Genomic DNA, 24,179 nt, shown 5'->3' on the forward strand with positions numbered 1-24,179 from the left:
CCCACCACTAGATGGCGAGACTCTACGTCCCCCGCCAGCCCGGCCCCAGCTCAGCCCAGACCACCAGGCCCACGCGGGGGCGGGGGTTGTGGGCAGGTGCCCGTTGTTATCCCCGCCCCCTCCCTGCGCCCAAAGAGGGCGGCTCTTGATGGGAAAGGTCTTTTGTTTTTGTTTCCCCTCACAGAAGACCAGAAACACATCTTCGGCGGGACAGGCAAGATTTGGAAGCGGGGGCTCAGGGCAAATCAGAATACCTGTTGCCCCCCACCCCCACCCCCACCCCCACCCCCACCCCCGATGATTCCCTCCCAGGCAGGACACCCGGATCCTGAGCGGGCACAGTGCTGGAGGGGGGCTGAGGAACCGGGCCGATGACAGCCGAGGCTTGGGCAGGTCCCAGGTGGGTGGCCCTAGGAGCAAGGACATGCTGGGAGCTAGCAGGGTAGGGTACTTTTTCTCCAGCCATTGTTCCCAGGCAGAGAAGGCTATAAAACAGTCCCATGGGACCATGTGGGCAGCCTGAGGGAGGCAGATACACCCTTGCGGCACCTGAAGAATGGCCATAAACTTCACCTTGTCCAGCCACCTGCCTTCTCCTGCTCCTGGACAATAAATGAAGCTTCCTCCTGGCCCCTGGGCATGCCAAAGGGGCCTCTCCCTCTGTGCCAGGACACCACAGGGGCCATCAGGCAGCCTGCGTGTGGGAAGGGGGGGACCCTCGGGGCAAAGGAAGGCAAATGCATGGAAGGACTCCACGGGGGGCACATCGGTGGGCCCCCGGGCACTCCCACACCCTCACCCCCAGAGCCTGTGACCGTGTCAGGTTACACGGCAAAGGGGCACGCAGATTGCTGATTGCTGATGGAATCGGGCTGCTGATCAGGTGACTTTAAACTGGGAAGATGATGCTATTCCAGGATTATCTGCGAGGGGCCTAGAAGGGGGCGAGGGGGACGGAAGAGGAGGGCGCAGAGAGAGGTGCCACTCTGGCAGGGTTCGCACCCAGAGGCAGGAGCCACAGCACGGGGGAGCCTCTAGCTGCTGGAAAAGGCAAGGAAAGGGACTCTCCCCCGGAAGGCTCCAGAGAGGAGCGCAGCTGTGCCCGCACCGGGATCTTCAGCCCAGGGAGGCCCGCGTCAGACTCCGGCCTGCAAAACGGAAACGGAACGCATCGTGTTGTGCAAGGCACCGCGTTCCTGGTGTTTGTGACAGCAGCAGCCTTGGGAAGCAACGGGGCAAGGTCCATCACCCCCCCCCCCCCCCGCGCCAGCCCAGCTTCTCGCAGGTGCACAGCCAACTGGGACCCGATTCGGGGTCCAGAGACCGGCCTCCAAGGTCGGCCCCACCCACCACTTCCTACCTGCATGACCTTGCCTGGACCATACCTCAGTCCCAGTCACCTCGGCCAGAAAAGGGGCATGAGACTAGTTGTACCTTTCTCTCCCCGGAGTCGTTGGGGGGGCTGGAGGAGACCCAGGCAGGGGAGTTCCCCGAGGGGCACGGCTGAGCTGGTCATACACCCATGCGCTAGACCTCAGCAGGTGCTAGCTGGGAGGGGGCAGGTGGCGGCGGAGGGGGATCTCGGGGGATCTCGCGCTGTGAATTCGTGCATTCATTCATCAAATGCTTATCCCGAGTCAGCATCAGGTGTTATCAGGGGAGTCGCCTTGGGCAATAAGGAAGCAAGGGGGACCTGGTCCCTCCCCCCCCCGAGGGGCTGACATTCTACTCAAGGAAGACCTGTGAGCAAACATTCCTGAAGGGTGAGGGGAGCTCTCACGGGGCACGCGAGGCACAGGAAAGGCCACCAGCAGGGGCGCCCTGGCCTCCTGGGGCTCTCTGGGGGGCTCCATCTGTGTGAGGGGGTGACAGCTGCCCTCCTGAACCCGAGTTTGAGAAAACCATAGGGGAAAGGAGGGGGGTGGTGGTCAGAGCGGAAAGGGCCCTGCGCCATCGGCCAGAGGGCGCGTGTTAGGGTCACCACCGCCTCCCATTTGCTGTGTGATCCCGGGCATGGAAGCCGCGACCCTCGCTGGTCTCAGCCTCTCATCCGGAAACGAAAGCCTGTGGGCAACACGGCCCTTCCAGCCCCGACAGTGGGGGGTTCTAGAAAAGGTGGTGATGTTCCCATTAGAGCCCTCTGCCGGACTGACCCTGAACTTGGTGGTGCAGCTGGACTGCACTCCCCAGGAAGGTGGGGGTGGGTGGGTCATCCCCAGGCCCGCTCCCCAGCGCCCCACTCTGTGCCTTTGTCCAGAGGTGTCTCCTTTTCAGAGACCCACTTTTCTTTTTTTTTAATGATTATTATTTGTATCATATTTTTTTAAATATGAAATTTATCGTCAAATCGGTTTCCATACAACACCCAGTGCTCATCACAGCAGGTGCCCTCCTCCGTGCCCATCAGCCACTTTCCCCTCCCGCCCACCCTCCATCAACCCTCAGTTTGTTCTCAGTTTTTTAAGAGTCTCTTATTGGGGCGCCTGGGTGGCGCAGTCGGTTAAGCGTCCGACTTCAGCCAGGTCACGATCTCGCAGTCCGTGAGTTCGAGCCCCGCGTCGGGCTCTGGGCTGATGGCTCGGAGCCTGGAGCCTGTTTCCGATTCTGTGTCTCCCTCTCTCTCTGCCCCTCCCCCGTTCATGCTCTGTCTCTCTCTGTCCCAAAAATAAATAAACGTTGAAAAAAAAATTTAAAAAAAATTATAAAAAAAAAAAAAAAAGAGTCTCTTATGGTTTGGCTCCCTCCCTCAGAGACCCACTTTTCAAGAAGTGGGGCCCCGGTAATGACCGCCACTCGCCCTGCCACCTGACAGATGTGTTTTCTCACACTCCACCCATTTGCTGGACTAACATCATTCTGGCTCGGGAAACGGCATAGCCTCGGAAGACAGAAGATGGGCAAAGAGATAAACGTCCTGTGCCCAAAACATACAAATTAAGAGGGAGATGTAAATATGTTTCCAATGATGCAAATTCTATTAACTCTGGAATCGGTTTTCCGTTTTTTCCCATCTATAATCTCAGGTATTTGTGGGCTAGCTTGGAAAACCACCTTGGCCTTAATAACGTCGTTGCTATAAGAAAACAGATTTTGATTCCCCGTTCACACAACTATCAAAACACCTTTGGAACGTAACCGGCTGGTTAGGTGCGGACTGGCCAGCTCCCATAAAGCTTTCTTGAATATTTCACACATGAGCACTCTGTGCTTAATCGTCACTGGTAATGCCATTGGGGGAGGGCATAAGGACAGAATACCTTTTTCTCCCCCAGACAGCCATCCTGTTAAAGAAGCTCCCAATGGATAGAACTCTACACCCGGAAGGGGAGAAGTGGTTCTTAAGTGAATGTTAGGGGCAAGATCAAATTTAAAACCTTCCAGGGAAGAAGGATACCACGAATTTCATGGGAAAGTGAGACTATCAAAAATTTAAACCCGGGTCCTTCTAAGGGCCTAGGGTAATTTTAAAGATTCAGAGATTCAGGGCGCCTGGGGGGCTCAGTCAGTTAAGCGTCTGACTTCAGCTCAGGCCATGATCTCACGGTTCGTGGGTTTGAGCCCCGCGTCAGGCTCTGGGCTGACAGCTCAGAGCACAGAGCCTGCTTCGGATTCTGCGTCTCCCTCTCTTTCTGCCCCTCTCCCACTCTGTCTCTCTGTCTCTCTCTGTCTCTCTGTCTCTCTCTGTCTCTCTCTCTGTCTCTCTCTCTCAAAAATAAATAAACATAAAAAATATTAAAAAAAAAAAAGATTCAGAGATTCATTTAAAAGACCTTGGATTAAGTTCCCATTGCCAAATGGTGAAAAGGTCCTGAGAGATTCACCCCCTCAGCCTTCAGAAGGCCAGCAGGTACGTCCGGATCAGTCACCTCAAGCCAGAAGCAGCCTTATCTGTTGACCTCAAGGCGCCAAGCCATGATGGAAAGCAGAGCCCTCATTCAGGGGTCCTCAAGCATAGGAAGCACCTGAATGGATGTTTAAAACACATGCCCCGGGGCGCCTGGGTGGCGCAGTCGGTTAAGCGACCGACTTCAGCCAGGTCACGATCTCACGGTCCGTCAGTTCGAGCCCCGCGTCAGGCTCTGGGCTGATGGCTCGGAGCCTGGAGCCTGTTTCCGATTCTGTGTCTCCCTCGCTCTCTGCCCCTCCCCCGTTCATGCTCTGTCTCTCTCTGTCCCCAAAATAAATAAACATTGAAAAAAAAAATTTAAAACACATGCCCCAAGGGGCCCCTGGGTGGCTCAGCCAGTTAAGCCTCTGACTTGGGCTCAGGTCGTGATCTGTGGTTCACAAGTTCAAGCCCCGCGTCGGGCTCTGGGCTGATAGCCTGGAGCCTGCCTCGAATCCTGTGTCTCCTCTTACTCATGCTCTGTCTCTCTCTCTCTCTCTCTCTCCCTCTCAAAAATAAATGAACATTTTTAAAAAATTAAAAAACAAAACACACAGCTGTCCCACCCTAGACACACCGAGCTCGGTCGTTCTTCATCCTGGAGGTGAGGCATGGTAGAAACACCTGGAGCGTTTTTTTACACCCTAATGTTAGGGTCCCGCCCGCAGAGATTACTATTCCATTGGTGGAGCTCGTGTGATTCTTCAAAAGGTGTTCCTCACATGCAGCCGAGATTAAACATCCCTGACATTTTAATCCGACTTCCCATCCAATGTAAGAGTTTCCCGAAACGACTTCCTAGAGGTCTCCAGCCTCGTTCCCAGACGTCCTCCCTCCTCGTTACCGCTGAGAGCAGAGCAAGCACTATGTAAACGCTGGCTGCCATTATTATTGGTGTTGGTATTACCATTATTACTCTCCTCATTCGTATTTGGTCACGGGGGCAAGTTCAGCCCACCTGTCCCCATAACCCAGGTGCCAAGACCCTCAGGTTTGGGTAGAGCATGGGAGCTACGCTAAGCCAATCAGAGTAGTGCTTCATTCCCCTACCTGCCCCCCAGTGATTGGTTCAGCAGTGAGCATGTGACCCAGTCAGAGCCCAAAGCGAGCTTATATTGAAATTGTTGGCCAAGAGAATCACCTGCTCTCCCCCTTAATCCTGGGACAGTGTCGGTCTTACCCAGCCAGAGCCACCAAGATGAGAGAGACGTTGTTTGAGAATAAGGCAGCACAGAAAAGAAGGAAAGCCAAAAGATGGAGAGAGACGTTATCTAGATGACATCATTTCATTCACCTGGATCCAGCCATACTTGAAGCTGTTAGAATCCTGGACTTCACATCCTCTTTTCTCCCTAAGTCAATTGGCGTCTTGTTTTGTTTTGGGACTTGCAAACGACAAAGACATGCTAATATATTCACCTGATACCCAAGCTCACCCCGGACCGTACCCATGCTGGGCTCTTGCCCCTGAGCCCCCTACCAGCGACGAGGGCATTGCCACCTGATGACGAGTTTCCCGGGTGCCAGCCGCCTGCCTGGCTGTGCTTATTCTCCATCGCCGTGAACTGCTCACATGTCAGGACAGCCTCTAGGTCATCTTGGATTAGGATGACCAACCGTCCCAATTTGCCCAGCACTGAGGAGGCTCCCGGAATATGGGACTTCCCGGAATATGCTGAAACCAAAGAAGTCTCAGCAAACCAGTGCAGGTTGGTCACCCTCATTTGGATTGTGTACTAACTGGAACTGGAAACCTCTAGAACTTCGGGACACTGAGCTCTGCCAGCAGCCACCACGGCTGGGGCTGCCCCCCATTCCGCTGGAGGCACCGGGAGGGACACGGGACCAGACCTCCCATCCTTCCAGCCTGCTGTGCCCAGTCCCTGATGAGCCCTAAGTGAAGAGGGTAGCTGGTACCCTGCTCATAGCAATGGCTGATTATAATTTTATAGTGCTTCCTCTATGCTGGGACTTACTTTTTTTTTAATTTTTATTTATTTATTTTGAGAGACAGAGAGAGTGAGTGTGAGTGGGAGAGGGTCAGAGAGAGAGAGAGAGAGGGAGAGAGAGAATCCCAAGCAAGCTCTATGCTTAGTGCAGAGCCCGACGTGGGACTCCACCCCACAGCCACGAGATCATGACCTGAGCTAAAAATCAAGATTCGGATGCTTAACCCACTGAGCCACCCAGGCGCCCCTATGTGAGGCCTTATTGTAAGCATTTCAGTGATACCAACCTATGTGTCCTGATAACCTCGGGAGATAGGTAACATTATCCCACTCTTTCGGGAGAGAAACCCCCAAAATCTGCCTCGTGAGGTCGAATTATTAGCCATTGTTCGGGAATCGGCCTCCCCTTCAGGCCTGACTACTGTCTATTCATTCAACAAGCATTTAATTGAGCACCTACTAGGTGCCAGGCACTGTGTTAGGCACTGGGAATATTGCACTGGACCAGACAGTCCCCACTGCCCTGGAGTTTACATTTTAGTGGAAAGGACACCAGTAAAGAAGGAAATGAGTAGCAGAAACCAGCCCTGCCTTGCAAAAGCAAGAGGGAATTTACTGGAAGGCACTCCCAGGGCATCGCTGAATGGATGGGTCTGCTCAACTTCAGATCCAGAAGGGGAGCATCTGATTGGGTCAGGTGCCCACCGCCGTGGCTGTGGGAGGGCAGAGCCCCCAAGTACCTTCCTTTCTACCGGACTGCGCACAGAGGAGATGAGTAATCCCCCCAAAAGGACATGAGATGGTGGCGGGGGGGGGAGACAGATGTCAGGCCTCCAGAAAAGCAACAAGCATCGGCGACCCTAGCCCTCAAGTAGTTAAAGTCACGACATTCCACCTGCAACCGGTCTCTCCTCTGAGCTGAAACCCTCATTCCCCACCCCTACTGGGGACTCTGTCGGGGGCGGGCCATCGGGAAGGGCGGGCTAACACTCTCACGCAGCAGGGGCTGGGGGGCGGGGGGCGGGGGGCGAGGGTTAACCACAGGTTCCCTGGGTAGGGTTTATCTTTCGTCAGGGAAACCTCAGCTCTGCTTCTAGGGCCTTTCAACTGATTAGATTCGGCCCGCCCAGATGAGCTAGCTACCCTACTTTACCGAAAGTCCATCACGTTGGACTTTGATCACATCGCAGCATCACCTAGATGCACACTTGATGTGTAACTGGCGGGCAGAGCCTGGCCGAGGGGACACACGCGAGTGCCCATCACACAGAGGTGACCTCACTAAGCCTCCGAGAAGATGTGGCACGTTTAGGGTCTCGCGAGAAAATGAAGGAAAATGTAATGCCCGGTTCAATTTGAATTTCGGACAATGAATCGTTTTTGAGTAGGCGTGTGAAAAGGAGGAAGACAGAAAATGTTCTTTGAAAGCCCTCCTACCTATAAAGACTTGAACTCGGAAGCACCCCCCGGGAAGGAATTGGCATACAAGGACCCTTGGCCCCTCTCGCTCACTAGCCAGCCATCCATTTGGAGAATATTTATTGAGCACCTATTGTGTGCTAAGCAAAAGGGCTGTAGCGAACAGCCCCATGGTGAGTGTTTGCCAGGTTCTAGCTGCTTTTACGCTTATTAATTCATTTAACATGTACAAACCAATGGGGTCGGTGTAATTCCTATTTATAATGAGGCAACCAAGGCAAAAAGATTAAGAAATTGTCCACAGTCCCAGAGCAGGTAATTGGGAGACTTGGGATCTGAACCCAGGTAATTTGGCTTTAGAGTTCATAATCCTCGATACCTGTGTATAGGGTTCAATGCAACAGAACCAGCGGGAGATTTTATATGCATCTAAAGGGAGGGAGGGAGGAAGGAAGGAAAGAGAGAAGAAGGGAAGGAGGGAAGGGAGGAGGGAAGAAAGGAAGGAGGAAGGGAGGGAGGAAGGAAGGGGGGAAGGGAGGAAGGAAATAGCCTTTAAAAGCCTCACGTATGATAAATACATATATACATATATATAGCATGGAAGGCACATACTGTCACCTCCATGTGTCACCCTCACACTCTTGGTCACACAGCCAGCTCCATTCAGTGTGGGAAGGGATGGCTAAGCTGGGACTACCGGGAGGTGGGGGTCACTCCGGCCATCTCAGAGGCACTGCCGACTTCCCTGCTAATCTGTCCCTCTAGGTGCTGAGCTTAGTACTTGGGGAATTGAGAGTGAACAGGACCAACCCGTTCCCTGCCTTACAGCACAAGAGGCCAAACACCCAGTAAGTAAACAAAGAAGTAAATCATTACAAATTGCAGTGTCAAAAAGAAAGCAGAGGGGCACGTGGGTGGCTCCGTTGGTTGAGCACCCGACTTCGCTCAGCTCATGATCTCACAGTTGGTGGGTTTGAGCCCCACGTCGGGCCCTTCGCTGACAGTGCAGAACCTGCTCGGGATCCTCTCTCCCTCCCTCTCCCTCTCTGCCCCTCCCCTGCTCTCTCTTCCTCTCTCTATCTCAAAATTAATTTAAAAATTTAAAAAAATATACATATATTAGACAAGGCAGAGAGCAGAGGTGGAAAAGTCTTGGGGCCCAAAGGAGAAAGGTCAGTGGGGCTGGAGCGCCTTCAGGCAGCACAGGTGCTTAGAGCCCCGGTGAGTGGGGGGCGGGGGGGCTTTGTCACAACAGCTCCCAGAGGGAAGAGAAATTGGGGTGCAGATAAAGGACAGGAGAAGAAGAATCAAAGTGACCTCCCCTGCCCCCAACTCACACACACACACACACACACACACACACACACACACACACACTTACTTGCTTGAAGGGCTCAGGCCCGTGTTGGGGGAGGACACAGTGAGACCTTTTCCCTGGCTGACTTTGGGGAAGGAAACCTGAAGGAGAGATCTGGAAGGATGGAGAAGACCTTCTACCTGAAACTCAGTGCTTTGCTTCTTTGCAAAGTGCACCTGCTCTGCATCCCAGGGTGCCTTGCATTAAGATGGAGATGAACTGGCCAGGAAGTCCGGTGGATGCTGCCTTCGAAACTCCATGCCTCCCTCCGCTGTCCCCGCCTGCCTGCCCAAGCCCCCCCCCCCATCTGTCCCTGGATTGTTGTCACAGCCTCTTAACTGGTCTCCCTGCTTCTGTCCTCGTCTCCATCTGTTCTCCACATAGCAGCCAACTCCCCTTAGAAATGGTAAGTCAGATCTTGTCACTCCTCTGAGGGAAACTCTGTAGGCTCTGTATGTCACTGAATAAAAGCCAAAGTCCTCATAGCCACCTATACGGCCCCTCTGCCCTCTGCCCCTCGCCTCTCTGACCTCATGTTCCATACCCCTCCCACTCGTTCGACTCATTCCCACCAAACCATCCTTAATGGTCCCCAGTTACCGCCAGGATCCTGCCTCAGGGCCTTTGCACTTGCTGTCCCCTGCCCAGAACACTCTCCCCGTCCCACAGCCCCCCTCACCACTGCACCTGCCACCTTTTTCAGGGCTTCTGAATATCACCTTCCCTGACCACTGTGCTCAAAACTCCCACCCTCCCTGTCCCCCAAGCCTCCAACATTTCCTCCTCTTTCCTGCTTTAATTTATAGCACTGATTGGGGCACCTGGGTGGCTCAGTCGGTTGGGCGTCCGACTTCGGCTCAGGTCGTGATCTCACGGTTCGTGGGTTCGAGCCCCGCGTCGGGCTCTGTGCTGACAGCTCAGAGCCTGGAGCCCGCTTCGGATTCTGTGTCTCCCTCCCTCTCTGCCCCTCCCCTGCTTGCATTCTGTCTCTGTCTCTCTCAAAAAGAAATAAACATTAAAAAAAATTTAATTGATCGCACTGATCTTTCTCCAACTCACCTCATTCTGTGTACTTATTTCTGAGTTTATTGGCCTTCTCCTCTGAGAGAATGCAAGTTCCCCTGAGAGAATGCAAGAGAGCAGGAATGCTAGTCTGTTTCCTCTCCTGCTGTGTGCCCAGAAACGAAAACCGTAGCTGGCACACGGTAGGCGGCCAAGGTTGAATAGAGTAAATCTAGAATCTGACGTCCAATAATCATGGAAGGGTGACTGACCAGAAGACGCTAAACTCTTGGGACAACAGCTCCCGTTTGGCAGATAGGCGCTGGGAAAGGCCAATGAATATAATCCCTTTCTCCCAATTTGCAATTTTTTTAAAAGTACGCGCCACACTCAGCACAGAGCCCAACCTGGGGCTCAAACTCAGGACCCTGAGATCAAGACCCGAGCTGAGACCAGGACTCGGACGCTTAACTGCCTGAGCCACCCAGGCGCCCCTCCCTTCCTCCCCGTTTGCAGAGGAGGCCGCTAGAGGCCAGGAATCTTTGTGTCCCTGGCCCTGTCATGTCCCTTCTCTGGGCCTCAGTTTTCCTATCTGCAAAATGGGAGAAATGGATTCACTCATCTCTGAATTCCTGCGCTACTTTCAAGACTCAACAGGCACCATCAGCAGGAGAATGAGCAGAACTTTCTGCCAGGTTTCAGAAGATCTCTATGTACATTGCCAGCACAGGGTCAGATGACGTTTTTGAAAGGGGAAATGCTCTTGGCAAGTGGCCAACATATTTTTACATCTTCTGCTGAATGTGGCTGCCGTGGTGCCTCTGTCTCCTTTCCATTTCTCAGACTCTCACGCCTGCAACCCCGAGGCGGCTGTGCAGGGGGAGGGGAGGGGAGGGGAGGGGCGGGGAGGGAAACACAGTAGTTCCCTATTTCCTTATCTTGGAGCATTTTCTTTCTCTCTTGTTTTAATTTTTTTTTTTTAAGAGAGAAAGAGTGCAAGCAGGGGAGGGGCAGAGAGAGAGAGAGAGAGAGAGAGAGAGAGAGAGAGAATCCCAAGCAGGCTCCATGCTCAGCTCGGCACAGAGCCTGACCCAGAGCTCGATCCCACGACCGTGAGATCATGACCTGAGCAGAAATCAAGAGTCAGATGCTCAACTGACTGAGCCACCCTGGTGCCTGTGTTGGAGCATTTGCTAAAAGAATGTCTAAAAGGGCTGGAAACCGGGGCATCTGGGTGGCTTAGTGAGTTGAGCGTCCGACTTCGGCTCGGGTCATGATCTCCCGGTTCACGGGTTCGAGCTCTGTGTCGTGTTCTGTGCTGACAGCGCAGAGCCTGGAACCTGCTTCGGAGTCTGTGTCTCCCTCTCTCTCTGCCCCTCCCCCACTTGTGCTCTGTCTCACTCTCTCTCTCAATAACAAATAAACATTTTTCAAAAATGAAATAAAATGAAAGGGCTGAACCACTTCTGTATGCCTGACAGAAACAAGGGCTTCTACGCGCCAAGAGCCAGGTGCAAAAATGTTCACAGCTACTTTATTCATAATATCCCCAAGCCAGAAAGGAAGCAAATAAAAACATACATAATGGGTGGGACATTCATACGGTGCAATATTATACAGCAGGTAAGAAGAATGGAGGCCAGGTATACAAAGACCCGGATAGAATGTTGAAAGAAGTCAGTCACAAAAGGATACACACTGTATGATTCTGTGCATTTGAAGTTCAAAAATGGGGCACAGTAGTTGAAGGTGATAAAGGTTAGAATTGGGGTGACTTTGGGGAGTCTTGAACCGGGAAAGGGTTTGGGGCAGCCTTCTTGGGTCCTGGGAATGCTCTAGATTTTGATCTGGGTGGTGACTGTACATGGGTAGAAACCCATCGAGCTGTCCACTTAAAGAGTTTTGCACTTCACTAAATGCCAATTGTGTTTTGAAGAAAGAAAGAAAAAGAAAAAGGAAGGAGGGAAGGAAGGAAGAAAGGAAGGAAGGAAGAATGAATAAGTAAAGGGCTGGAGCCAGAGGAGAGTTCCAGCACAGGGGGACCCCCCCCCCCCATCAACAGGGGATTTCCATGAGATCGGGTGGCAGTTCCCACCGCCTCCGGCAGCCCACAAAGGCATTAACTCAGAACTCAGCACGTCTGGCCACGACTTCCTCCTGAGCAGCCCGGCCCCCAGAAGCCGAGAGGACACAGGGCCCAGCTGCTTCTGGCCCAGGCTGCTGGTGCTCCTCCTCTCCCCTCCTGCCTACCCTTCCCCCCTCCCGCCCCTTTCCTGAGAGCCAGGCCCTCCCAGTGGGCCCCGTTTCTCCCCCCTTTGCTCTCCTCCCCCAACAGTGCTCCGCCATCCAGGATGAGCTGGGCGATCCCAGCCTGGCACCTTCCTCCTGGCCTCTCTGGCTCGCTAGTCCCACAGCTGGTACTCCGGTGCCAGCCGAGACGCTGGGGAGTCTAGATCAACTGGCAGGACTATGTCCTTGACCCTCCGATCACAGGTGTGCTGAGTGACCCCAGCCTCAAGAGCAGCGACATTACCACCCCACCCCTCCCTGACCCAGAACAGTTTCATTCGTGTTGGGAGTTTTTCTCCCATAATAAGACCCTCCTTTTACTGAACTTACGAGCCACGCATTGCTCGCTGCACTTGGCAGACATCGACTTGGTCGGGACTATTAATAACCCCATTGTGCAGATGAGGAAGCTGAGGCTCCACAAGACTGAATGACTCACCCGAGGAGCTGTGGCGTGACTACAGAGCCAGGATTTGAACCCAGATAACCCAGCTGCAGAGCCATGTGCCCAAGCATCGACCGAGACTGCCTCATATAGAAACAACTCCAAACAGCAGTGCCCGCATTTCGAATGGTGCCTGGGGTTAGCTAAAAGGCAATACAGGTGACAGAAAGGGTTAAGTTTCTAGCAGGAAAATCTCTCAATCTCAAATGATGCAATTTTTTGTGTTGTTGTTTTTTTTTTTTTAACATTGAATTCCATGGAACTAAAACCAAAACAAAACAAAACCCTTCCCTCCCTCCGGCCAAACAGAGGGCCAGTTAGCCCAAAGGTCTGTCCAAACCTGGTGCGGATGCTCTGCAAGGTGGATGCCTTCAGCTTGCAAGGCAGGCTGCCGACGGACACATTGACGGCGGCCAGCGTGCATCTACCCTTTCCCGTAACTGGATTTGCCAACTTTCTGACTCAAGCTCTCGTTTTATCCTTCCATTTTTATCTCTGTTCTCCAGGGAGTGGACCTGTCCTGACTGTCTGGACTCTCCTGCTGCGGTTAAAGTGGCGCGCGGTGGAGGTCAATAGATTTCCCTGGGCCAATGATCAGCAAGCTGACGGTCACAGCCATCCTGCCAATCAGCCGGGGGCATAGGCGGGCCTTAGGAAAATCTAGGCCAATGGCCTTTCAGTTTCCCCCAGGTAAGGATTCCGACTGGCCTCTACCGCGCACAGACGGTCAGGGACCTGGGAGTGCCGGAAGCAGAGAGGTGGGAGGTGAAGTCAGGCCATACCTCTGGGGGACCTGGGTGGCTGGGCTGATCTACTCTGAGTTCACGTCTCAGCTATGCCCCCTCATTAGCTACTGACTTTGGACAAACACTTCACCTCGGTCTCATTTCCAGTTTGAGGTTGAAAGGAGGTAAGACACGCAAATTGCTTAGCACAGCCCCTGGCATGTAGACAGATGATGGAGGGTGACCTCATAAGTTAACGGGGGTGTTTTTTATTCCCAGTTTTTGTTACTGTTTCAAGATCCTCTCCGCCCCCCAAAATTCAGGCAGATGTTACCATCTGCCTCCAGGAAGGGAGGACACAGTGTAAAAAAGCGAACCAAACAATCCTGGCTTTTGGATTTTGAAAGCCTGGGAAATAAGGGGAAACAGAAAGGACTGTTGTGTATAGACAATAGAACGGGGGTGGGGGGGGGGGGGCAAAGTGGGGAGAAAGACCCGGAAGCTGGACTAGCAAGGATTCCTGCCTCTTAGGGCAAAAATAAAGGTTCCCAGGTCAGGAGGAGGAGGGAGAGTCTGAAAGGAAAGGAGGAAAACTGAGAATGAGGGCCCTGGGCTATGTCCCATCGTGTCCCTCTCCGGTGTGGAGCCAGGGAGGGCAGCGAGACCCTGGGCTGAGCGGCCATTTGATAGATGTAGGCAAACGGGCCTGAGACAGCTCCCCAGTGTTTTTCTCGCCCCAGCAAGGAGCAGGAGAAAAATGGGCCCCAGGGACCCAAAAGTGACGCAGCAGTAGGAAAAAGTGGGGACTGCCAACTCAAGTGTCTATGGGAGCCAGGCAAATTTTGCAAATGAGTGAATCCAGGCCCCGTGTTGATAGGAAATGGGGGGAAACCGTGGCTAATCCACTGGGGGCACGCCTGCTGTATAGGGGCAGCCGCCACAGAGGAGGGTCCCGCGGATCACGGCCCCATTGGGTCGTGTGCCCAGAGTGATCTGCCCCAGGTGTCTAGATTCTGTTTTGTTTTGTTTTGTCTTTACGAGACATGAAAATCTTTATTATTTTTTACAAGACATGAAAATGTTGTTTTTTTTTTCCTTTCAAATATCTTATGTGAAAACTCCCATTGCAGGTTATTGGCAACTGATCTTTTAAAATACTATATGGGTCAGGGGGCGCCTGGGTGGCTGAGTAAATTAAGCGTCCAGCTTCGGCTCAGGTCATGATCTCGGGGTCGTGGGTTCGAGCCCCGCGTCAGGCTCTGTGCCGACGGCTCAGAGCCTGGAGCCCGCTTCTGATTCTGTGTCTCCCTCTCTCTCTGACCCTCCCCTGCTCACACTCTGTCACTCTCTCCCTCTCTCTCAAAAATAAGCATTAAAAAAAAATTTTTTTAATACCATATGGGTCCAATAAAATGTATCTGTGGACTATATGTGAATCAGAGGACGCCAGGTAGTGACTCATCAGTCCTGCCAGCTTCCCTCAGGCTCAGCACGGACCTGCAGGGACCCACAGCCCAGCAGCCAGTCTGGGAACAGGGACGGATGGCATCTGCCCCAGATGTGCCCCTAGGAGGTTTTCACTTGACACAAGGCTGCAGAATTTAGGTGCAACCCCAGCAGACGGGGGAGGGAAACATTTCTGCCACCTGGCAGAATAGGAGCTCCTGAGATAAATCGGGCTGATTTCCTGCAGGTTTGAGTTTGTGATCTGAGTCTCTCCCCTCTTCTAGTGATCTAGGGAATTTAACTATTTTTATGCTGCACATGTTTGGGGGAATTCTTTTTTTTAAATTTTAATGTTTATTTTTGAGAGAGAGAGAGCGAGAGAGAGGGTGAGCAGGGGAGGAACAGAGAAGGGGGAGACGCAGAGTCTGAAACAGGCTCCAGGCTCTGAGCTGTCAGCACAGAGCCCGATGCAGGGCTCGAACTCATGAACCGTGAGATCATGACCTGAGTGGAAGTCGGACGCTTCACCGACTGAGCCTCCCAGGCACCTCGTTTTGGGGAATTCTTATTTCCATTTTGTCCCTATGTATTTATTCTATTTAGGTGGAAGTCTTTACTTTGAAATAGTAACAGATTCACGGGAAATTGCAAAAAAAAAAAAAAAAATTACAGGAAGGTTTTATGACCTTCACCCAGTCTTCCCCCGTGGTAATATCTTGTGTAGCTTTCATACAACAGCGTGGCCAGGATGTTGACGCTGGTACAACCCACAGAGCTTATTCAGATTGCCCTCAGTCATGGAAGTGCTCAGACTTTTTCAGCTGAACCCCGCAGAAGTCCCGGGAGGGGAGGCAGGGCAGAGACTCAGTCAACCAAGCAACATACTTTTATTGAGCACTTACTATGTACTATTCTAGATACTGGGGATACAGTAGCGAACAAAACAAACTAACATCCCTTTCCTCATTTATCATCCCCAATACACATATGGGAACACTGAGGCTCAAAGAAGTTAGATGCCCTGCTTAAGGTCACATAGGTAGGGAGTGAGACTTGACCCCCAAGTCTTCTGACGTCCAGACCACTATTTTTCTGGTTGGATTTTGCCTTCTACCCTCACTGACATCAACCTCAGAGCAAAAAGCACAGGCTGGGGGGGTGGGGCGTGTATGCAATATTTTAAGCGGTGGTTCTTCGTTGGGGATGATTCTCCCCTCCCCTTGGGGACATTTGACGATGTTTGGCGTCATTTTTGGCGGTCAAAACTTGATGGGGGGTCGCTACTGGCATCTAGTAGGTGGAGGTCAGGGAAGCCGCTAACCAGCCCACTGTGCACAGGGCAGCCCCCCAGTAAAGATTTATCCCGCCCGGATGCCAGTAGCATCAAGGTTGCAAGACTCTGGTCTAAACAGTCCTAAGAGTCACGGACAAAGACAGCCAGTACCGAGACAGCGCAGTGTCGTCTTGAACTTCCGCCCCCGTAGACACAATTATTTGCGTGACAGGCATGGCGAAGGCAGGCACGTTGTTGGTTGGCGGCTGATAGAGGGACACTATGAAGTACTGTCACCCCCACTCTATCGATACTGGGAGGCTTTTCCGCAGGGGACGAGGGCACAGGGACGGCTTGGGTGGCAGGAGACCAAGCCCGGAGGGCTGCCTGAAAGAGGATACGGAACATGCGGGAGGATCGGGCCTCCGCTACAGGCTCTCTTCCCCCATTTCTCTTGAACACGAGAAGCCGTTTCAGGAACAGTAGGGAAGCAGGCAGGACATTCAGTCCACATCGTGGAGTGCGTAAGAGACGTAACTTCGGTTTTTCACAACTGGGCTTAGTTTCTTAAAAAATTTTTAGGGGCGCCTGGGTGGCGCAGTCGGTTAAGCGTCCGACTTCAGCCAGGTCACGATCTTGCGGTCCGTGAGTTCGAGCCCCGCGTCGGGCTCTGTGCTGACGGCTCAGAGCCTGGAGCCTGTTTCCAATTCTGTGTCTCCCTCTCTCTCTGCCCTTCCCCCGTTCATGCTCTGTCTCTCTCTGTCCCAAAAATAAATAAACGTTGAAAAAAAAATTTAAAAAAAAAAATTTTTAAACCTGTTTATTTATTTTTGAGAGACAGAGCACCAGCTGGGGAGGGGCAGAGGGAGAGGGAGACACAGAATCCGAGGCAGGCTCCAGGCTCCGAGCTGTCAGCATAAAGCCCGACGTGGGGCCGGAACTCACGAACCGTGAGATCATGACCTGAGCTGAAGTCGGATGCTCAACCGACTGAGCCACCCAGGCGCCCCACAACTGGGCTTAATTTCTGTTTCAAGTCCCCGTTCTGCTGGGTGGGAGACGCTGAACCACAGTTAATCGGAGTCTGCCCACCACTTGTTCTGGGTTGTGTCCGTGTCTCTTTTCCTGGTGAAGGGAGCTCACAGAGTTCCAAGCCCCGGGCAGGGGCCCGCGGCAACCTGGCCTTCTCTGGCACCTGCTGCGATGGCCTCATGTCTGTCTTCCGGGGGGCAGACGTGCCCTCCCAGCCTCCTGGAAGCCCTCTCTTCGCCCAGCTTCTCCATCTTTCTTCTCTTGGCCTCTTCGCAGGCCCACGGGAGACATTGGCAGGGCCTGTCACAGGCCCTGTCACTCTGAGGGCACAGGCGTCTCAGCCCTTCTGCCAACCACTCCGTGACCATCCCCTCCCACGCCATACGGGGTGAGAGACACCTGGGCTCCCCCCCCAACCCACACCCACTCTCACAGCTGGCACAGGGCCATCGCTCCTGCCACCACTCACCTCTCTGGAGACCCACGTCCTCATAACTGTTTCCACCCTCCTCGGCCCCTCTGTGCGGACCCCCAGCCCAGAGACATCTGACCTTATCTGGGTCTGGGCAAACGATTGTTGGATCTTAGTCCAACATTGTTGCTTAGTCCAACATTGTTGCTTAGTCTCCAAACCTTTTGTTAATGCCATAAACTTTACGTATGCCCGGGGCTCCCACTTTTGAAACTCGAAGCTCGGGTTCTTACGACGCCAAAGTCTTGATTCTTGATACTCAGAAATGGTATCTCTGCTTTTCTGCTGAATCTGGCTTAGCCCGAAGTAAGAAGAGCCACTGGCTGAAACAGCAAAAGGGAAAGAAAAAACCAAAACCGGGGGCGCCTGGGTGGCTCCGCCGGTTGAGCGTCCGACTCCGGCTCCGGTCATGATCTCGCGGTCTGTGAGCTCCAGCCCCGCGTCGGGCTCTGGGCTGACAGCTCGGAGCCCGGAGCCCGCTTCGGATTCTGTGTCTCCCTCTCTCTCGGCCCCTCCCCTGCTCATGCTCTGTCTCTCTCTGTCTCTCAATAACAAATAAATATTTTAAAAAGTTTTTTCTTAAATAAAGAAAAAAGAAAAAAACAAAACAAAACCACTTTCGTCAATATCACTCCAGCAGTATGTGTGGAATGGATGGAAGACACTGTCGTGCTTTGGGTCCTTCTCAGCCAGCGGAAGCTGAGTCTCAGTTCCCAGACTCCTGTCCCACCCTCCAAACCCGGATCCCGAGTCCCTGAGAGCATCGCGGGCCACACTAGCATGAGAGCTAGTGTGGAGAGAAGTGTGTGGGCGCACAGAGCACAGGCAGCCTGGGTTCACAGCCAGGCGCCAGCAACGACCAGCTGAGTGAGCTTGAAAAAGTCACTTAACCTCTCTGTGTCTCAGTTTCCTCATCTGGACAAGGGGGGCGGAGCACAGTACCTTCTTCCTAGGGTTACGAGGATGATTAACGAGACAGTACTTGGGACGCGTGTGGGACGGTGCCCGGCAAGTAGTTAGCGCTGTGTGAACGTCCGCTGCTATCGTCATGACTTACTTATCCTAGAAGTGAATGGGTTTCCCGGAATCCAAGTCACCCAGGGCCCCGGCGCCTGCTGCTGGCGGTTTCCCGCGCAGGTATCCCCGTGGTGAGTTGACCCGGAGAGGATCAGGGCCTCCGGGCCTGGCCTCTAGCACTGTGTTCAGCCGTTTGCAAGAGCTTCAAAGGGATTCTCTTAGGATCCCTTGGTTGCAGGAAACGGAAACTCATCAGACCAGTTTAAGTAAAAACAAGGAAACCCACGGGAAAAACAAGAATGCTGCTCAAGCACTAAGAGCTGGAAGGAAGGCGGAGAGCAATCCACGAGCCTTCTCTCTCCTGCTCTCTCTGCAGCCGGCTTCCTGCTTCTGTTTGACCGGGTGGCCTCCCGGCACCTGCGGGTGCCTTGGCCACTTCTTCCTCTTGGCAGAAACTCCACTTGGTTCGGGGGTCTGCACCGACCCCCGTGATCCCAGGTGAATCCTGAGAGCCCACAGCGGTCTCGAAGGCCCTCGTCGGTGACGGGTTTCAGAATGAGTATGTGCCCGAGTCCCCGCGAGGGAGGTATCAAGCAAGTTCCCAGGGAGCTTCTGGGAAAGGTTTCATCACTGATGGAAAAGCGACCACGGAAGAGTGACAGGGCCTGCAGCCTGAGGGAGTGATGAGCAAGGCTGAGCAGTTAGGAAGTCCTCGTATGCTGGGCAAGAAGTCTGGACTCAGTGCTAGGGCCCTGGGGAACCGCGGCTCAGGCCTGTGTGTCACAGTGCTAACCGTGCGACACGGAGAAGACCTTCCAGGGGACGGGCTGGGAGCAGGGACGCCAGGGAGGAAGCAGCTGGACGAACCACACTGCAGAGGAGACATAGAAGAAGGTTCTAGGGGATGGGACACCAAAGAACATGGGTGATAAGGAGAGAGAATCGGGGCTGTCTGTGCCCACGGGCCTCAAGACACTGTGCTCTAATGCCGTGAGGCCCTCACTAGCTCCATCCTGGGCTGTCTGATTCGTCCACACAGGCCCAGTTACACTGGCCACCCAGGTAGAGACGTATTTTTTGACACGCACATTTTCCAGGAAGTGGGATGAACCCGGTTTCCTTTAAGCCGACAGGCCCACTACCCGATTTCACCGTGCACTCTATGAGCACAATGTCTCCGTCACGCAGCCCTGATTCAAGCTTCCGAGAGGCTGGCTCAGTATGTCACAGGTGACGCCCGCACGCAAGACACATCCCTTCCCAGTGACTGATGTGAACCGCTCCAGATGAAGGCCACGTTCCAAGTACACGTACGTATGGGATTTACTGCTGACTCTGGCAAGAGTCACGCAGTGGAGACATTGCTCAGCCCCTCAAGGGTTTAGAAATGAGCCGCGTCAAGAGTAAGTGGGAAGAAGGAGTCACCTGCTCAGAATGGACTAAAGGAAAAGAGAGGCAGCTGGGAAGACACAGGAGCAAAGGGTCCTGGCCTCCTTTTTTTTTCTTCGTTTATGCTATTACTTTAATACATTCTTATTGAAAAAAATTATGTCCCCCATCACACACACACACACACACACACACACACACACACACACACTTTCACTTTTCCATTTCTTTTTTGTTTTTGTTTTTTAATTTTTTTTTCAACGTTTTTATTTATTTTTGGGACAGAGAGAGACAGAGCATGAACAGGGGAGGGGCAGAGAGAGAGGGAGACACGGAATCGGAAACAGACTCCAGGCTCCGAGCCATCAGCCCAGAGCCCGACGCGGGGCTCGAACTCCCGGACCGCGAGATCGTGACCTGGCTGAAGTCGGACGCTTAACCGACTGCGCCACCCAGGCGCCCCACACTTTTCCATTTCTAAGGGTAACCAGAGTTTGGTTTCATTCCTCCCATGCATTTTCTTTTCTTTTTTTTTTTTTTAATATGTATTTATTAAGTAACCTCGGCACCCAACATGGGGCTCGAATTTACAACTCCAAGATCACCTGCTCTACCAACTGAGCCAGCCAGGCACCCCTTCCATGCATTTTCTAGGCATAAGTAAAATATATGTGTCTACATCTTAAAAAATAAAACCGTTTGTGTGGCATGATCATGTTCAGTCCCTTGCCTTTCTCAGTTAATGACACATGTTGGATACTCTTCCCTGTCAGATAGCTCTTTCTCCTTCTTTTTCACGTCCACACAGCATTCCGGCACAAGCCCACACCAGAATTTATGCAGCTCTCTTCTGGTGGCATTCAGGTTGGTAACCGTTTTTCGCTGTTATAAGTAGTCAGCCATGAAAATCCCTGAACACCTGTTCTTGAGAACCTGGGTGAGTTCTACGTGGTTATCTATTCCTCTAAGTAGATTTTCAGCTTCACTTCCTGACCGATTGAGGACTAGTCACCAGCCAGAGACAGTCTAATATTTTAAATTAGCATCTTGCCCACTCAGCCCGAGAGAGCAGAGATGTTTGCCAGGAGAATGCTCAGAGGAGCGTCTTCTCCTCTTAGAATCCAGACGTTTGGAAAGGGACAGGCTGGTGCCCCAAGTGATCGTGTTCAGATGGCACTGGTTCCTGCAAAGTAGGTATTATTAGCACCAATTAAAAAAAAATTTTAAATATTTATTTACCTTTGAGAGAGATAGAGAGACACAGTGTGAGCAGGGGAGGGGCAGAGAGAGAGAGGGAGACACAGAATCTGAAGCCGGCTCCAGGCTCCGAGCTGTCAGCACAGAGCCGGATGCGGGGCTTGAACTCCTCAACTGCAAGATCGTGATCTGAGCCAAAGTAGGATGCTTATCCGCCTGAGCCACCCAGGCACCCCTTAGCATCACTGTTTCTACAGATGAGGAAGTTGAGGTTCAGAGAGGACAAGATATCTTCCCAGCGTCACACAGCTCCTAAGCAGCAGAGGACTCAGAAACGAAAAGACGGAGCTAATGAAATCCCAGCCTCATCCTAAATTCATGGTTCAGGCTGGATCACGGTGCCTCTTAGGAGAAGAGATTGATGGTGGACAAAGGTAGGCGTCTACATCTGTCTACATGGCTGAGTTTGCAAGACCTGTTGGTTTCCTGTGGCTTCTGCAACAAACCACCACAAACTTCATGGCTTAGAACAACACGAGTTTATTATCGTACAATTCTAGAGGTCAGAAGTCCAAACTCTGTCTCGGTGGCTAAAAGTAAGGTGTCAGCAAAGCCGTGCTCCTTCTGGAAGGCCCAGGGGTGAATCCATCACTGACCTCTTCCACCTTCTAGGAGCTTCTAGCACATTCCTGGGCTCATAGTCCCTCCCAGGACACATCGCTCTGCCCTCTGCTTCCACCACTACATCTCTTTCTCTGACCCTCAATGCCTCCCTCTTCTAAGAACCCCTGTGACGACACCCAGTCCACCAGGATAATCCAGAATAATCACCCCCGCGTCAAGGGCCCTAACTGAATCATATCTGCAAAATCCCTCTTACCATGTAAGGTAACACATCTGCATTCGAAGGGGCATTTGAATATGAATGTCTTTGGGCAGCCCTGATCCTTCCTGTCCCCTGGAATTCCTAGCCTAGTGGTTAACAGCAAGCACATACATCAGTTCGAATCCTGGTCCTGCCACTTGTTAGCAGATGGAGGTGTGTAATTTCTCTGAGTCTCAGTTAGCCTGGCCTGAGACACCAAAATAATAGAATTTCCCTTCTAAGGCTGTTCTGAGGATTAAGCAATACAATGTTCCAGAACTCTTGAAACATAGTGCTCAGTAAATGGGAATCATCGTCTTCCCCCACTGCCTGTTATGGTCACGGCTAACAGAATTTCCACCGTTCGAGATTTACTTCTTTGGCTCTTTCCCCAAGGACATATCTTGGGCCCTTGTCAGTCAAGTCTGGCTCCTCAATAAGACCCAGCGAACCAGAGAAGAATCAGAGAAACCCACCGTGTAGAGGGAAAGGGCTGTGAAGGGTAGGATTAGGATGACAAGGAGAGACGTGGCAAAAAAAAAAAAAAAAAAAAAAAAAACCAACAAGTTTGCCAGTTTCTAGTTTTGCCTGTGGCTCTGCTTTGGATGGGAATTTCTCCAGCCTCTCCCCAGATCAGCCAGGGTGAGCTGCCTAAAAGGAACACTCTGAGGATGGTTTGCTGAGATAGACCTGCCCGGATAGGTTTGCAGCAGAGCTGGGTGGCGTGGAAAAGTACTGACGCCCTTTGCCTGCAGGTAGGAGCTGCAGCCACGGTCTGAAATGATCTTCCCCGGTCCAGGCCTCTCCAAAGTCGGTCTTGCAGAGTGAAATGAAAGCCGGATCCTGGGTCTTATCTGAAAGTGGGACTGTTTCCCATCAACCATCTGGAGACTGGAAGTTTCCCAAATTCACGGTCTAAACTTGGTGATGGAATATACAGCTCTCCGATGTGAGCTTGTCCGCACGGGCACCTGCCTACACAGAGAGTTCTCCCCCATTCAATAAAATAATGTGACTATTTGGGGCTCTCATTCATTCCCCCCCCCCCCCCCCAAAATTAATTAAGCACCTGCCGAGGGCCAGGAGAAGTGGGCGGGACACAGCGGTCCCTATCCTCAAGGAGAGCAGGAGGCAGACTTTGTAAAGAGTTATGCCACGGTGCAGAGTGAGACAGAAGCGACTTCTTTTCCTGAAGGACAGACAGGAGAAGCAGGGAACCTTGTCTCAAGGGGGAGAGTGTGTGCACAGTGACAAGGAGTTCTCCCAAAGCAGGGAGAGCGCGGGCTTTGGAGCCCACGAGCTGGGATCTAACTCCTGATACTTCCCAGCTGTGTGGCCTTGGGCAATTGATGACCTCACCTTTCAGAGCCTCAGCTTTCTCTTCTATAAAATGGGTGTAACCCAAAAGTATCCCTGAGGTTGTTACAAGGATTAAGTGGGCTGGGCGGTGAGTAGCTGCCTGGCAACAGGTCCATAGTGAGGATGTGAGAGATGTTACTGTCATACTCATGGAGACGCATCACTGTTTCCCTAAATGCTTTCCTCACCCCCAAATCACAAGACAGCCCCAAATATGCCTATTTGTGGACACGAGGGTCCTGTTAGACGGCAACTGTTCAAGTTAAAAGGCAACAATGGGAAAAAAAAAATACCCACATGGGACAACATAGGTATACACACGTTGGGATGATGCCGACCCGTGAACTTGGCAGTTTGGAAGTGAACTCCATTGCGATTCCACCAGGGTGTCTAATTTCATCCCGGACACAGCCGATTCCCAATAGGAGGCGCCTTCTGTCCTCAGGGATAGTCTCTGATACCCGGCCAGCTGCCTACTGGCTTTTCTCAGGGTTTGAACTTCAAAGAACTGGACCGAGAAGGGGACCCCGGCCTGTCCTCTCTTGGAATTCAAACAACCTGAGATTGGGAGAGGAGGCGGCTTCCCTTCTCCCCTGTGTTCAGAATCCAGCTTCTTTTGCGGTCTGGCTGAGATCACTTTGGGCGCCGCACGGGTTCCAGGGCAAACCTCCAGGTGCGGGGGGCAGAGGCGCCCTCGCCAGCTCGGGCTTACCCTCCCCAGAGCCAGGTCTCAGGCAGCGGTTCTGAGGCGCTAAACAGAGGTGGGCCGCCGCCCGCATCCCGGTGGTCAGGACGACGACAGCCCGTGTTCCACCGGGAAAGTTCTCCGGAAAGCTGGGAAAGAGCACCGGGCAGGCGAAATTCTCCGGCCAGGGCGCCCGCACCCCGTAAGCAGGCGCGGGCTCCCCGAAGGGGCTCCACCCGGGGCCGGGCCACCGGGAACCCGCAGGGGGTGCTCAGGGGACCGGGGAGGGGTGGGCGACCGGGCGGAGGGCAGGAGCCCACTCGCTTTTTAAAAACCTGCTTCCTTCTTCCCCGACTCCACCCATCAGTCACC

The 24,179-nt window shown here is 52.8% G+C and overlaps 1 protein-coding gene across 1 annotated transcript in view; it reads left to right on the plus strand.

Moving 5' to 3' along the window:
- KAZN (kazrin, periplakin interacting protein) overlaps positions 1-7,756 on the plus strand; it is a 1,100,886-nt gene extending 1,093,130 nt beyond the window's left edge. Inside the window, exon 17 of the transcript XR_006296489.1 lies at positions 7,745-7,756. The gene's annotated coding sequence lies outside the window, so the exon portion shown is untranslated. The remainder of the gene's footprint in view (positions 1-7,744) is intronic.
- Positions 7,757-24,179: the final 16,423 nt, after the last annotated feature.

This window comes from Prionailurus bengalensis, chromosome C1 (genome assembly GCF_016509475.1).
Source record: "Prionailurus bengalensis isolate Pbe53 chromosome C1, Fcat_Pben_1.1_paternal_pri, whole genome shotgun sequence".
NCBI lineage: Eukaryota > Metazoa > Chordata > Mammalia > Carnivora > Felidae > Prionailurus > Prionailurus bengalensis.